We start from the raw sequence: 17,214 nt of genomic DNA on the forward strand, positions 1-17,214 counted from the left end.
TATTTCATTTTAACCCCAGGGAATTAGTCTGGGTTGAAGTGCATGCATGCATGAATTAAATCACAGCAACATCGCTATGTCTCTTCTTAACACAGAAATCTCAAAGCTCATAATAATGTGTTCATTTTTCAGTCCTACCCTGTAAGACGGGTTGTATCTTTTTGAGGACTGCAAAATCAGTATGCAACAGACCATACTTCTTCCTTCTTTATTCTGTAATGATTGTTACCTCGAGAAGAAAAGGAGCAAAGGCTGCAACCTGCACATAAATTTATACCACCTCCAGTTTGATGCACTTTGTTTATAGCTGAAGTGAAGGGATGGGACTGAGGCTGTGTATGATAAAGGACATTTTTAGCTGGTGGAGCAGTAGTAATTACTTTTTAAATGCTTATGATCCCATTGATTTCATCTGGCACAGTTTCAGCAGGCTAGACGGGTGAATGTTTGCTGCTCAGAGTCACCAGTGGCCTTAGGGTTTTCTCCAGTGAGGTATGAGATGTGGATTTGAGAGACAAAGAGCTTCTACTCTGGCTCTCTGTGTGATCCAGCCAGCAGGCCTTGTGTAAGAGGTAGAAGGGTGTTAGCACTTTGGCTGTGTTTGCAAAGAGGACAACCTCACCCAGTTCTTCAAATAAAAGATTGAGATCATCTTACTAGATGAAGATCTGAGGCTGTAGATCTCAACTGGGTCAATCCTGAGTGATTCAGCCCTTCATCAGGGATTTTTGGTAGTATATGTTTATGACATAGGTGCTAGATAAAGCACAAAGTCCCTAGGAATGGATAAATGCCACTGTGGAGCTCAGATCTCAAATGAAAGTACTCTGTCATTTCTAGGATGTACCTTACTGGGCCAGCTTGAGTCCCTCAGAAAAAGCTGCAGCCCATTATGTGCCAGAGCTGGCTGTTATAGTCTTGAGGCATGAACAGCATGACAGCTGTGGCAGGTCACCTCCTGCAGAAAGGATAACAAAATCTTTGTGTATCTTAGGCAGATGGAGGGATGAGTAACAGAAGCACACAGGAAAGCAGGAGATTTTCTGATTACCCGGAGAAGGCTGCTCACCTTCACAGACCAGCAGAGCTGGCTTAATGTAGCAACAGCAGCTATTGCACCAGTTGAAAGAACAGCAAAGCTGCCATGGCAACATCTTCTCCTCAGGGGATCCCAGACAGGATTCTGGCCAATCCAGCCCAAATTTCTCCTGTGTTTTCCACTGCTGCACTGCCCCTCCAGCTGGCTACAAAAGACAAAATCCAGCCCATAAGCTCAAATAGAGTAAATATTAGTTAAACATTTACAACTCTTAAGATCTTACAAGCAGTAGAAGCAGCTGGTAAGTTGGGAGATATCTCCTTCAGTGCATGATATAGAGCAGCCACAGTATGTCAAGGATGCTAATGGTGAGACTGGCTGCAACTGCAGCATCAAGGAGAGGATTAAATGATCGAGTCCAAAGTCACCTCCCACGCAGGTGACTCAGAGATGAGAAGAAGCACGGAACACCATAACCTGACAATTCTAGGACTAGTCTCTACCTGATGAAGGTCTGTCTTCCTATGTGGTCCATAAAACACCATAGGAAAACAGCTCAGCAGCCTGCCGGATGAAAGTTCGAGAGTGTAAGAAAAGGCTTCAGATTCCCTCCTTTTCACCCAATATGATGGTCAGCCTTTTTCTTTTTAACAAAGCCATCATGCAGTGATCAGTTTTGCGGGCTTCCTGCTTTCTCTAAACAAGTTGTGTCTGCTTTGCATTAATTATTAATTGCTTTACTTGGAACATAGGTCTTCTATGTAGACTCTCACAGTAGAACACAGCAGAAAAGGAAGCAGTCTTCTCTTGTTTAATTCAATCTCTCAAGCAACTGGAAGTATTGATTGATGTTTCTCATGTTTCCAGATATTCTCTGTGATGGAAAAAAAAGACATATTCTCCTAAAGTGACAGTTATATCAGTAAATACATTTCTTTAGTGAATTCAAAGCATCATTTTTTTTAAGTGGCTCTTTCTATGTTGTCATATAAAAATAGATAGATGATACATATTAGATTTTTTTCTCTCCTCATCTGGTCGAGTTATTGCAAATTTCCCTTTCCCCCTCTGAATTCATGCGATAAAGTATGAATTCTGACACAAAAAACCCCCTGAGACTCACCGTGTAGCTTGGGAATGAAAAGTAGGAACGAAGAGACAAAGAAACAGGTGTAGAACATGTTCTAACCTGTTACAATAAGATAAGACTCAACTAGATCACTTCACTCAATGCTAGTGGATGTGTTCAAATATAGATGTTTCCTTAACCCTGGTCAGAAAACATAAATGTGCAAGTGTGAACAATAAGTCAACATCAAGTTTCTTGTGAAACTGAAGAAATCCGCAATGGAAACTTTTCTATTATTGACTGAAGCTTATGGTGAAGACATCCCACAGATCAAGACAGTGCTCAGAGGAACTCATTTTTTGTTGATGGTAGATGTGCAAGCAAAAATTATGGACATACTCAGCAACCTTTCAAAAAATGATCCATGGAATTGCTTTAAATGTTGGAAGCACTGTATGCAGCTGTGTGTCAGTTAAGAAGAGAACTATTTTGAAGGTGATCATAGCTGTTTTTCTTACTTTACCAAATTAAAAGAATTACAGGCACAATCTTGGGGTGTTTGTGTTGGACCTCATATATCACAGCTGCTGTCACATGAAGACGTATTGGAAGACTGTACCTTTAGTGATTGCATCTTGTCTGTCCATAAGCATAAGCAGAATCATAGAATCGCTAGGTTGGAAAAGACCTCTTAGATCATCGAGTCAAATAGCTATAATAGTCATGGATGTTGGTGATTGTCTTGTTTTAATAGATGTCGTTAAGCATCATATAAACATGACTGATAAAATGAATTATCTGGATAGTCCTTGAAGCTTAAATCCTGTTCATAGTGAAATGGCAACTACTTAGTTTGCAGCTATATTTACAGAGAAATTAAAGATGTGATTATGCAATATGGGTCTAAATCTCAATCATCCAAAACACTGCTCCCAAAGATCAAACTGGATGGGTTTTTTTCAAAATTTAGGAATAAGTTACTAACGACTTTGATAATTAGGATGAAGTGTGAAGCACCACTCATTCCTTGAACAAAATAAAATATATACTCTAAAGATTTACTCATGTAGATCTTAAAAGTCAGTTAACAGTAGTTGCAGAAATACTATTCATATTTTCCAAGGAAAAATAGCTTTGAGCCAAAGCAAAATTTGGAAACAGTTATTTGGAAATAATTTGAAAAAAATATTGGCTTAAGAAGCTAGAGCACCAACTGGAAAAAAAAGAGCTGACAGTAGTCCTGGAAATTTTAGGAGCCTGTATGATTTTAAAATAAATCTTGTGCTGTGTCAGCATTGATTTCTTTGTTTACCTTCAGAGCACAAAATCTGTTAACTTGTGTAGAAAAATGACCACATAACCTAGATATCTCATCTGAGTAGTTGGTGTAGTGCTTTATCTGTCCTTTGTGATGTTCTTTGAGATTCTTCAGAAGATATGCTACATGAAGACTAGATGTAGTATAGGGATTTTGGGGTTTGTTTTTGTTTTCTTTGCTGGTTAGAATAAGGCGTGGTTGCCCATGTTACTGCAGAATTCAAAGAGGAATAATTGTGCAGGAAAAAAAAATATGGGAAAAACAGGTCGAGAATTGTACGCCAAAAGTAGCTGCATGCGATGGATGAAGGTTTAGCTACTTTTCATAGTGACAGATAAGTAATGAGGTTGAACTGCTGTGATATTGTCTGGAAATAGAATAGATGACATTCTTAATAGGCTCAAATTGATTTTTAATAGTTCAGACCATCTGCTGAAACTGTGGAGTAATAAAACTAGTACTTTTATTATGACCTTCATCTAAAGCATGCTAAACACTCTAGGAAGATACGTGGATGTTTCTGAATCTGTTTTGGTTGCACAATTTGGTAAGGTAATTTGCAGTGGGTGTGATGGACAAGCTTTGGCATGGTTGGTATAAATGCAAAACTCAACTAGGTTCCAGATCTGTCTTGCAAAGCCAGTTCCTCAAATGCTAAATGTGCTAAAGAACATTTATGGAAAAATCCAGTAAGAATAATAAGTAGAAGTAGTAGTAGTACTTGGAAGTGTGTATGTATATGTACATGTGCACATGCAACAATATCTTCTTATGCTAATTCTGATCACAGAGTTCTGAGGTCAATGTATCATCCAAACTGAAGGTGGGGACGGCTCATAAGAGCATATTCTGCTCTAGACATACGTAGTGATAACAAGATAAGTTACAGTTGCTGAGTCCTTCTTTCAAGAGGAGTATTCAATTTGAAGTAGAAAAACCAAAGCACATAGTTGCAATAAATATCAGGTGGAGAGAGTACTGTAAAACAAATATAAGATAACCTAAAACCAGGAGAGGTGTTTATACTTAAAAAGGTCTCCTGTTCATGTCCGTTATGAAATAGCTTGCAAGGCATAAAATTGGCAGGAAGTGTGTTTTTACTAGGTGTATCTGGAAGCTGATCATAGGAACATGTTACCTGTGTGATATGATCAACTCCATCTGACATCTATATATAGCTGTGGGTTTTTTTTGTATGGAGATATTTTCAAGGATAGTCTCTCACTTTGGCTGTAGTAGATGGAGTCCTGTGAAAACATAAACCTGGAATAGAACTTCTGTTATTTGATTGTGCAGTTCAAGGTTCAATAAGATCCTCATCTACGATAATATAAATAATGGCAATTAAGAAGATCACAGACACTTATGATGAAGGGCCATTTCTCACACACTTGGTATTCACACCACCATTTGCATTTTTGCTGTTGGTTTGGGTAAATGCCTTCCTCCCTGTCCAGTTTCTATCTGCAAATGACTATTTAATCAAACTCAGATATCTATTTGAGATTTGGTGTGGTTGCTGATGCAGAGGTTAAAATAAGTGAAGCCCATCAAAATTTATCATGGATGATGATTGTAACTTGTTGACTATTGCCACACACACATATTGTAAAGCTGTGGAGCCCAACTCAAACTAGAAACCTTTTCTTTTGGAGTTGGTGTAAAGAGAATAAAAAGTTTCTCCTTGGTTATTGGAAATGAAGCACTAAAAATAAAATCTCTCAGTAGAAAAAGTCTGAGTTTTGACTAAAGGTTGCATAGTGCTAATTGAAATCCAATGTTTAAATGGCAGTGTTATAAATCAGGAAAGAAGATATTTGCTCCCATCTCTGCTCTAGAGCTGAGTCAGTTACTTGTACTCTCTGTCCTCTAGTTTCTCTGTTGTGTGCAGCAATATTTACTTAAAAAGACACAGAGACATAATTTATTTATATTTCTAGCATTCTTTCAGGTTCCTGGGAAGCTGGGGTATGAAAAAGACATCAGTCTTATTGAAGAATGTCCCAGTTCAAAAGAAAAATTAAGCAGATTCTCTGCTAGGTGGTTAGAAGTTTGTACAAAGGTTTCTTTTTTGAAAGAGAAGAAAAGCTAGATCACTTGGTCTTCAGACCTTGTGACCTGAAATTGCATCGGCGCTTCCAGAGAGGAAATACAGCAATGTCTTCAAAATAGCAGAGGAAAACGTAGTATTAGCCAAGGGCAAATTGGAGCCAGCAGTGTTTTACACATTGATAGTGTTGAATCATTAAAACAAGGGGCCAAGGAAAGTGATGAATTCTTCATCTTTTGATGTCTTTAAGACTGACGATCTCTCTGGAGGAAGTTATTAGGTTCAACAAAAGAGTAACAGGGTACAAATTCAAGCTCTATGACACATAAATGATAGATGATCTACTAGCCCTTCTACAGGTGTGATTCATTTCACACAACTTCAGATGTCTAAAGTTAGATGCCTAAGGCTGAACTGGTCATTCTAGGCTCCCCTTTTAGTCAGCAGCAAGAAACAGACATCTCCAGGGAGCAATTCATTTGATGTGCCTCAGATGCCTGTTTTAGTATGAAGCTAATTGTCCTCTGGGGTACCTGTTCCTCTCCATTGACTATCAAGGAATCCTACAGCAACCCATTCACATTCAAATGTTTCATTTTTAGATGCCCAAGGAAAACACATTCCTCTGTGGGACACCTAGGAGATATGGGACAGTAGCCCTCAATTTGTAGGGCAGAGACTTGTTTCATGGTAGTTCTTCCTTTGCATCATTTATGAGTCAGTTAGTGCTTACGTTGTATCTGCATATTGGTGAAGCATTTTGTGGTACCCTTCCAGATGAAGGGCATGTCTGGATAAAACACTATACATCACAGAACATTTATAAAGCAAAGACTCCTGAGAAAATCCTTATTGAGCATGTGGAGACAGTGTTCAAAACACTTCTGTCTTTCATTTCTTCCTGTCCTGTGATCTTCCTGGCTCTACTCCAAATTCACTTCATCACTTGGTGTTGGTTTAGACCTGTGCCTCTTGCGTATCCTGTTAATAGCAGACTTCTATGTAACAACTCCGAATTCCTTGGGTCTAGCCCTGTTGCTCAAGATGATGAGCCTGCCATCGCACTAGAGGTGTGCTTCTAGCCAGACTGGAGCAATGCTTAATCCGCATCTGAAGAGGGCAGCTATAGTAATCAACATATGGGCTTTATCACCTTAAATGCCCTCTCTTGTCAAGAGAAGGAATGTGTGCCTCTTGCAGGTTCCTCGGCACAGGAAAGTCTGTTGTTGTCTTTCTATGGGCCTCAGGGAGGGAGATGTGGCCTAGATGCCCCAGTCATGTTCACAGTGCAAGGTGGTTGGATTGGCAGTGTTGGTTGACATCGGACCATGTGGTAGCTTGTACATCAGTGACTGGAGGATTCTCGAGTCAAAGTGAGTTTATCACTCTTTATATAATTGCAGAGAAGTTGAGTATGGCCATACGGCAAGACTAGGTCCCTGCCAGTTACCCGTTATCAAGCTACATTCTCCTGGTCTGTCATCTTCCTGGGCAGTTACTCTTGAGTGTCCAACAGCTGCTGCCGTCCACCTAAATAACGGCAGAGCAATCCTGGCATATTTCACTTGTTTGGATAAATGTGAATTTCAGAAGCTCAGTGAAGTAGAGGGGCTGAGTAAACATGTGTTGCTGCAGACACCATGCCCAGGCTGGGTCTCTGCACCACTGATCCTGAAGGCAGCAATATGTTGCCTACATCACTATTCATGTGCAGCCTGATGTGTGTAGTAGTAATGGTGCAACCAGATGGCGCGGGAAGGAATGGGATTGTCATTACTGTGTGGCTCTTTCTGGTTCTTTGCCTATGCAGTTTGCAGGCTCCTGTGATACTGTACCACAGGCTGTTTAGCCATTCCTCAGTTCCCACTGGCTGCTGCAGAGAAATCTGATCCTCTCCAATTATGGGGGACATGATATTCTTGCCACATCCAGCTGTTTCTGACATGATGATATGTGCATTGCCTCAACCAGTGGTGAATTTTCTGTCAGTAGCAGTTCCTCCCAGGATGCCCATGGGTTGTTGAGGTGAGCGTTAACCTGCTGCTTCCCTTAGAGGCACAAATCTTGCTGTGACAGAGCATCCCATGAAAAGGCTGTCTGGGGAAAAATCACTGCACACTGACCTGTACGGTGGATACAGATGAAATTTTGCACTTTTGGGGATTACACGTGCTTTCCACTTGTAAAAATTCACTGTCCCATTAAGCAGAGACCTTATAATGCATTTTTCTGTCCTGTGTAACACACTCTACTGACGTCAACAGAAGCTTCACTTCCAGAACAGGGACAGAAAATGCCTAAGGGCTCTCTCCAGCAGGAAATTAACAGCTGAAGCTTTTAGGGTGACCTGTGAAACCTTGAATTTGAATGACATTTGATTTTCCCACTTTGCAAGAGCTCACAGTGGTCTGATAGATTGTGAGAAGTGCAGAAATCTCTCTATATCTGCAATCCTAAAATCATTTTTTATTGTTGCTGTTATTATTTCTTTTCCTTCTGAAAACTTTTTAATTTTGTTTTGTTCATGTTTTTAGTCACTGAGATTGGACCTTACTTCCAAAAAAGAGAAAATTCGAAAAAAAGTTAGTGAGATTCAATCATCAACCAAATTGAGATACTAACGTTTTCATGGAGATACACACCACCATTCAGACTTCTTTATGACACAAGACTCTCATTGTTTACTGCTTTTCTTACTCCAGTGCATCATTGGCACTGTACTGTGGGAAATATTTACTAAGAGATAATAATAGCTTTTATCCTGTGATAGTGCATATGTCCAGTGAGGAGCTAATCCCATCTTGGGAGATGCAAAGCATTTTCCATAATCCAGGAGGAACTTAACACTGTCTTATAATTCTCAGCTGAGTGCCTTAAATCCAGAGCCTCTGCTGAACCTGGAGGACATAGATGGGAACTGTGGCAGCGAACCGAGAAAGATTTTGTTTCATCACTAAATGATTAATTTTACATTCAGAAAGATAACATTTATAATGAAGATATAAGGATCTAAATCCTTTTCTGTTATTGTTAATGAAAGCTTGAATTCAGCAAAAGTCAGCCTATATTCAGTCAGGAAAGCTTCCTAGATACTAATACTGAGTAAGGGAGTTGTTGTGTTTTAACTCTTGACTTTTATTAAACATTGGAACACAGGAACTGTTACTCCAGTCAAAGTCTTATTATTGCCTTATTATGAACTTCCAATTACTGCCTGTAGCCAACACCAGATGCTTCAAAGGAGCATGCAAGAAACCACGTAGTAGGCAATAGTAGTAGTTAAAATTTGCTCATGAGAAAAATAGCTTCTGTTTCACTGCCCCTGCTTGATGTTTGGCTAATATCCTGAGACATGGCAGATGATATCTTATTACATATACATATTTTAAAGTGACAGCAATTTGCAAAAGATAGGATTGGAATTCAGGAGGTATGAATGAGATTGCAGGATTATCCCTTGATGAGATGAGAGACACAGCCCAAATTACATCATCTTTCTGTACCTGCTTTTCCCCAACTATCTGTACTTTCATTTCCCCACCTAAATGCTATGCAAGTTCTTGACACTCGTGAGATTCCTGTGATCTATGAACTAATACTGTGACGGAAGAGCAGAGGAAAGTTAAATGAAAAATCAGACTTGCATCAAATTTGAGCAATTATTACAGCGTGTGCCTAAGATAGTGAGAAGTTAAACAAGTTCAAGAGAACACAATGTGCTGTTTGCTTTTTTGGATTGTGTACTCAAGGCACTTGGCAGTTCTTGTGTGCAAACTGATGGGTGTGCAATTAATTTGGCTGTTCTCTTCATGCAGTCTCTTCAGTGCAAACCCTCTGCTTGTCTGCATGGATCCCTCACTCAACAGGCACAGAAGTGCACTAGAAACAGAAAGAAAAAATACCCCAGGCAGTCACTTCTGATCATACTTTTCACTGTTATTATTCTAAACAGAGGAATACAGAAGTACAAACAGAAGTCCTTGTTCTGTTCATCTTCCTGCAGCTGACTCAAGAAACTGTCTTTCGTCCTTCCTTTGCAGAGAGCAAGCTAGGAAATGAATGACATCTGAAGACCAGAAGTGGGTTGCTCACCCCAGGTTCTGTTTGAAGGTCACTTTGCAGTTCTCTGTGGTTCAGAGATGTTTTTATTATTCCTCTCTTAACCTTCTTTTTCTTTTTCTTTTTTTTTTTTTTTTTAATCTTCTTCTTGCTCCCTTAAGCTAAATGACAAGTTATGCAACTTTGTGGTTTGGTTGTTCTTAATGTGAGTATTGAAAAATGAGAATATGCTTAATGCATGTGACAGAGCTCTCCCTCCTCCCTCTCCCATCTCCGTCCCTGTCAGCTGCTGTGCCTCTTCATCACGTTTAACCACTCCCAGCTTTCAGAATGTATTGGTTTCCGTTCTCAGACCTTCTTTGTCTTTTCTTGCAGCTGTTTGTTTCACTGTGTGGTCAGTGTTTGCAGAGTAGATCAAACCCACCTCTAAACTCTCTTCTTTTTCTCCTCCTTGCCTTTGCAAAGGTCAAATAGCTGCTGGGGTTTCTGTGTTCACAATGTGTGGTATCAGGAGAGAGAAAGGTAAACCATTAATAAAGGATGAGTGAAGCAAATAGCAAAGTAGTAGACTCTAGCTCTACACCCTGACAGAGGGGAGGAGATTCAAGCTAAACCTTGAAGATCTTTTTATGTGCATTTAGGAAGCTAGTGGATAAATGCTGCAACAGAATCCAAAATACCCACTTTCCATTTGAAATGGGAAGGTGCATAGTAGTGCTTCAGGCCTCTGTGGCGGTTTTGGGATTTCTTTTGCCCTGATTTTAATTAGCTGACATCCAGTTTGGGGGAGAAAAATAGCTTTTCCATCGTGCCTGTAATATCTTACCTTTTGTTGTGAAAGGCAACGAGTTCTTGGGTACCACTTCAGAGGCTTTCTCAGGGCTACCCCAAAAATGTACATGTGTATTTATATCCTCTTCTGGGCAAGGAATTGTAAATTCAAAGTACAAATAAGCTTTCATAATATAAGATTTTGTATGATACCAGTCAGAATTAGGCAAAACTGAATTTAAAAGCCTAGCCTAAGCACAAAATTTAGGCCTGCCTTAATTTAGAGTATTGCAGATCAGATTTCATCCCACTCCCATGTAGTCACTGCACCTAGAGAAAGGACATGGCACTTGCAACAGATGCCAGGATAGTATCAAATAGAAACTGCTTCTGCACTGGTGTGACCTGACCATAGTTTCCTTTGGAATATTCCACTATACACTCACCATCCCTAACAGAATAAACAGATGAGAGAGTTAAATATCCATTTCTTGCACAAACATGAGTTTCTGCACACAACAGAAGTGACTTTATAGACTTTCTTTTTCCTTCTAAATGGAAAATCTGGATGAAAGGAGCTGTATTGCATTTCAGGTGAGAAACATGCTCGTAGTCCTCCTTGAAACTGCAGTTACAAAATATTTCTCAGAATTATTCATATATTTTTGAGTAGTTTAGTAATCTGAAGTAATTTTGCTGGAGTATCTTTCCCTTTTTAAAATATTTTCTAAATGGTGTCTAGCAGTTTACAGTTCTAGCCAAGAAAAGTATATGTGGGACAAAGCAGTAAGTGCTTCTTGTAGTTTATAAGGTGCTGCAAAATCTAATAAAAAAAAGAATAGAAATGTTAAATATACATTACTCTCTCACAACACTCAGGAGAGATGGCAAAATGCACCAAAACATTTCATTCAATAACATCTCAAATATATGCATGCATCATTTCGTTTCAACTATGTCAAAGACTACGTGACAACTCCAGTTCATCCATGATAGCAATTTATTATTATAGAGGAAAAAAAATATAATCCCACATATATTCATTTCAGGTCCTTTTAGGATGATGAAGAAAAAAAGGCAGGGAAGGAAATAGAAGTTACAAAGAGGAATATCACCCTATGTATTTATAAAATACTGCCTTTCTTGTCCTTGGCCTTTAGTTATCACTTGCAGGTAGTGCTTACTCCTAAGTCCAACATATTCTATGTGAACAATAATAAGGTGGTTTGCCATCAAAATCTGTGACAGTGTACGTGCCAAGAGTCCATGTATTCCCTTTAGAATGACTACGACAGCCAAAGATTTAAGAAATGGGCAGCTGATAGAGTGGCTAATCCCCTTGAATATCCCTAAAGAAGCAAACAAAGGGAAAACAAAATCTGTAAGAAATAAAACTGAAGTCTCAATTAGTAGTCCCAGGAGATAGAGTCTTATCCTAAAACAGTGACCACTGTAACCCAGTCCATGAATCATAGCACTTAAGCCGGAAGAGTCACATTCCATGTTGACACAGACCTTCAGTAGTCCCATTAAATGTAATGGGGTTGCACAAGATGTAAATCACAGTAAAATATGAACCCTGATCTAATTTCTTTCTCTAAGATGAATTATTTGAAAGCCATTGTTTCTTATTTCCTTCCCTTCTAAAACCTTAGTAAAGCAGAATTTTTGAAAGAAAATTATTTTAACTATGAGTACTCTTCAAAGAAAAGCTGCTCTTAGTTCTTCATGCATTTTCAAATTAGACTATACAGCATAGAAGAGGTTTCCTGTTTGAGATTTTAGGACAGCAGTGGGATCATTTGACAACATACTGATGGCTGGAAATATTTTAACAGTGAGCTAAATAGGCAAGTACTGTTTATGTTTGTATATATTGGAGTATACTGGAAAGTAATATACATGTTGTGGTGAAGAACTGGTGGTCCATTGCATTATTTCCATGGTAATTAGATGGCAAATGACCATTCTGATGCCAATGCTGAATTGTGCTTGTGAATTTTCAGTAGGGATTGTTGTACCTATTGCAAGAATGGCCTAAAATGTCCTTCCAAATATTCAGTTTATGACTCAGTGAATGGTGGATTTCAAGACATTAAAAAGTAAGGATAACACTGATAGCTGCAACGATCTGTATACCTCTCTCTATGATGAATAGGAATGAAATACAGAAAATTTACTTATCTTTGCATTTTTATGACTTCATCTGATGTTTCTGGAAAGAGTTTCTTTTACCTACCAAGCACCAAATATTTTCTTTTTTTTTAAATGCCCTCCAAATCTTTACCACCCTGTTTGTATACACACAGATCTAAAATTGCAATGTGAACAATTTTCTGCCTTGTAAAAATGAGATTTTTTAAAACATACTGAACAGTCACAGCACTTATGTTTTTTAAATAGATCACAAATTTAGAGACTTTGTAACACCACAGAAAGACTTATCTACATTTCTTAGTTCCATAAAGCTTGTGTTTAAAGATACTACAGTAGTTTCTTTCCATGCAGAAGGTTTCCTTAGGTCACCACTGAAGGCGTTAAATATTTGACTACCATATTTTTCCTTAGTGAGCCCTTCATAAATGACAACATGGTTACTGAGGCACATGGTGTTATAGGGATGGTGGGTCAGGTATCTCTGTGCTACTGAAAAAGCACTAAATGTCCTCAGAGCTGTTTAAAACAATCCAAAAATAGTTCATCTGTAACACAGGTGGATAATCTGAATGTGGGTGCTGGGTAGTGGTTTACAGATTTCGTCAGTGTGTATTTGGGATGACTTGCATAACTGATTCATGGTCTCATCACCCCTGATTAATGTGCTATAAAGTTACAGGAATGCAAAGCTCTCAAAGGCCCTTGGTAAAACACGGGACCTGCATAAAAGAATAGTATGTGACCATGTAATTAAAGTCTGTACCATTAATGAGTTTGCAGAAGTGGACTGAATTGAGGTCACACTCACGAACTCATTCAGTCATGAGATCTTGTTTTTATGACAAGCTTTTATCTCATTTTCTATATATACTTATTATATAGCTTATACAAACCAGTGTAATTACTTAAAAATTAACACATATAAAAAATTGTGGAGACCTTGACAGGTAGTACATAGTTCCTTATGCATGCTAGTTTCCTTCTTGCGTGGGTAATACTATTTCAGCTACTTTAAGATGTCATGGCTCTTTATTTTAGACCTCAGGTGGAAAGGGTTTAAGCATCTAATCCAGTGAAATGTGTGTGTCTTTATTCAGATAGCCTGAGAAGACCTGAACTAAACCAGACCCCTGTTGTGATAGGCACTGTGAGAGATGGATTCTGTGCCTTGGAGCTTATAGGCTAAAGCCAAAACAAGGGTATGTGGCAAGAGGAGGGAAGGATTATTGTTTCTCTCATTTTGTTTGCACAGAAAGCCACAGCATTTGGGACAATATTTTGCAAAGTCTCAAAATCTTACGAGAATGCTGTTTTAATTTTTAGACTCCAGACAGAGCCCAGGGTCCTCTACAGCACAAATTAGGTTTTTCATTGGCCCAAGCACCACTTGGACAGACCACAGAAATGCCTCTGGGTGACAGCCTATGTTCCTAAAACAGGTATCTCAACTAGAGAGTGAGTCCAGCTCCTGTTAAATCCAATCCTAAATGCCTAAATAGGAGCTTACCTCTTCTGGTGTTTTGGCTCGTAACAATCAAGTTCCTTGCTCAAAGTCAAAGAGGGATGAGAGAATAAAAGGAAATAAAGGTCTTTCAAATACCTATCCAGTGTCTTAATCACAAAACCTTCTTCCCTCTGAATAAGCTGTTTCTTTCACCTTGGACTCGATTTTCCAGTAGATTTAAATATGCTCCATATCAATACTTTAACAGTAGATCCACTCTGGCTGGGAGTAACAGTTCACCGACTCTTAATGGAAATCCCTTCATTTTCCCTTGACAGGGAGGGTGATAGCTAACATACTGCTGCTTTAAACTTTAAAGTATTTAAGGTATTGCAAGCACTTGAGAGAAGGTGGGGAACGGGTCATGGTAGTGAGAAGAAAGATGTACACTGTCCCACAGTCAAGAGCCCCCTCCCTGATTCCAGATAGGTCCAAAGGACTGCCCTACCATACTCAGAAGAAAGGCTAATCCCTGGGATCATTATATTCACAATCCTGCTTTGTGATCTTTATAAATCTCTCTCTGAACACAGAGGATAAGCATCCTAGTGGGATTGTCAAAATGCTTTTTTGTACTAACGCTTGGTTCAAAAGGGAACAGAACACTGTGAAGTGTCCATGAAGAAGCAACCGTCTGAAGGTTTGCCTTTATGAAAGATTAACTTGCAGTCTACAGTTGTTTTCTTTCTCGTCACAAAGGCTACCTTTAATGGCTCATGTTTAAAATGAACGTTGTTTAATTATTTATGCATCCTGCAATATTTTCTGTGTTTGGAACTTTTTCTGTGGCAGTAACCATTGAATTTCACACCACTGAAAGCCCACACTGCACTGTGTACACACAGCATCTAAAGGTGCCCTGGGGCGTGCACACAGCAAGTGTGTAAGGACTGCTATAAAAACATGTGAAATGGGTTATTTGCCTGATTGCTTTGGTAAGTGAAGTCAGAGAGTGTGGCAAACCTAGAAGCATCCTGGCAAAATGGTTTCAGACCCAGTCTGAAAATCAGAAGTTGTGGTGGTATTTTGGCCTTTCTCATTTGTTTCTTCATCTCCCTTTTTCTCCATTCTTCCTTTAAGACTTGAATGGAATGGCTTTGGGTCAGATTTTTTGATATGTTTGGTTTGTACAACAGTTACAATGAAGCATTTTGAAAGTTCATGTAATCATAGTGCAAATAATGGGCAAACTGCTCTAGGTGGACCTGCTTGGGAAAGGAAGTTGGAAAAGATGTGCTATGGGTATCCCTTCCAAACTATGTGATTCTGCGAATAAATTTAATTACAATTATTTGTTTGAATTATTTAAAAAAAATATAGAATTTAAGGCTTGGATTCCTAGTCGCTGTGTGGTAAGGAAGATTTGATTACTTGTCTTGGTCAAATCGGTTAAAGTCTGATGCTTTTCCTGATGTGCAAACCAAAAGAAACATAGGTTATCCTTAGTGTAGGAGGCTGGAATGAATTTTGTGTCTTTCATATCAGCTAATAAATTCTCTAAGTCTCTGTTGTTCCAGCAGTGCAAAAATAAAATTTTACTATATGTAAGGTTTGCTAATGCATGACTCCTGAAAATTATGTATGGATACAAGTGGCTTTAAAAGCATTTTAAGCCAAGCAAAAGAAGGAGAGAAGGATCACAGGATTTTAGAGTGTTGCTGACAAGTTATATGCTGTCTAGGTTTGATTCTTGCTGAAGGTTTTGATGACACAAACATAAACCATGAGCAGGGTTTACATGCCTACATTTCTAATGCCAGAAAAGTCAGGAGTGGGGTACCTGAAAGGAGCTTACCTCTTTTAGGGACTTATAAATATGGGCTTATATGCACACTGGTCCAGCAGCTTGATGTAGTTAGTGAAATCCACCTTTGTTCAATGTTATACATCCTTAGTTTTGACCCTCTGACCATCAGAGATTGGTCAGGCTGGTGTCAGAGTAACCTTGCAATTATATGTGCGATAACATCTCCGAACAGCAGAAACTCCAGAATTACTACAGAAATATTGAGAGGAACAATGGGAAAGATATAAAAAGATGGTCTCAACATCCTGTCATTGCATGATTGTTCCACCATTTTCTCTATTTCCTATTATTTTTTTCTAGCCCTACATATTAAAAAAATGATCTTTCTGTGGCATTTTTAGCCTGTTCTATAACTTGATATATTTCACCATCAGCACATTCTAATATTAAGCCTGAATTTCCTTTCCTTTCATCCCTTTCCTCCTATTTGTGCTGTGAAAAGCTAGCCATCTCTTCAACTGTTGATAGCACAGTGTCAGGATGTAGAAAGGGAGTTTTACTCAGCCTTTTGGCATTCAATGGGTCCTGTCTTACAATGAAGGCTGCACCGATGTTATTAATTACACCTGTTCTTTAATATAATGATTATCTTAAAGAAGGACAGATGCCTTAAAAGTTCAGTGTTGGCCTCCTGGGAAGGGAAAGTTTCTAGATCAAGTCAAATTTTATCTGAGAGCATATTGCAATCAGACATTGTCCCTTTTCCATCTGCAAAGTAATCTGCAGAATCTGGACAAGTTTTCTCCAAGGGAGATGTCATGACCTATTGCGAAATAACTCTTCATTTTCCAAAACACTCTTGTAGCTTAATCTTTCCCATACATGGAGTCCCCTCTCCACAGCACACAGCAGTAATGATACCCGCTCTGTATATAGTGTCTCTGTGTTTTTTTTATTTTTTTTCTTCTGCAAGAAAATGGGATCAGGAATTTTGAAAGCACTGGTGTTTATTCCAGTAGAAATCCATCCAAGACAAGTGAACCGTCAACACCTACTTCTCAATAAACAACTGTCAGAGTTTTGAGTAAATGAGGGCTCTGTGTGTGTGTGGGGGTGTCTGTTGGTTATTTAATTGCTCTATGAGTTTCTCTGTATCCCTAGTAACCTTCATGTTTTCATTTGACTTGCACCGTGGCTTTGCAGTTATTTTCCCCAAACCATCACTGGTTCTGAGACAAGATTGTTAGACAGCAGCCTGGCTTTTTTTGCTGCCTGTGTTACTGTAGCGTGGGCAGAAAGTTTAAACAGGTATCTATGACCCCTGTTGCATCCCTCAGAAGAGGTTTTGTGAGTCCCTGATGCTTCTTAGGTCCCCTCACTTACTCCTGCTTTAAGCCTTCCTGTCCTGAAAGATAAAACATTTAAATTCCTCCCCATCAATATACCTTGGTTGAAAGGGAGAAATTTTAGATTTTTTTTTTCCAGTTTACCGATTAAAAG

The 17,214-nt window shown here is 38.9% G+C and overlaps 1 protein-coding gene and 1 long non-coding RNA gene across 4 annotated transcripts in view; one reads left to right on the plus strand and one right to left on the minus strand.

Annotated features, from left to right (window-relative positions):
* SETBP1 (SET binding protein 1) overlaps positions 1-17,214 on the plus strand; it is a 262,079-nt gene that overhangs the window by 150,437 nt on the left and 94,428 nt on the right. The window lies entirely within an intron of this gene.
* LOC138733300 (uncharacterized) lies at positions 846-1,446 on the minus strand. Its single transcript, XR_011339401.1, has 3 exons — positions 1,323-1,446; positions 1,070-1,244; positions 846-958 (listed from the first exon to the last, which is right to left on the minus strand). It is a non-coding gene; the product is annotated as an uncharacterized lncRNA (long non-coding RNA).

This window comes from Phaenicophaeus curvirostris, chromosome Z (genome assembly GCF_032191515.1).
Source record: "Phaenicophaeus curvirostris isolate KB17595 chromosome Z, BPBGC_Pcur_1.0, whole genome shotgun sequence".
NCBI classification, from domain to species: Eukaryota; Metazoa; Chordata; class Aves; order Cuculiformes; family Cuculidae; genus Phaenicophaeus; species Phaenicophaeus curvirostris.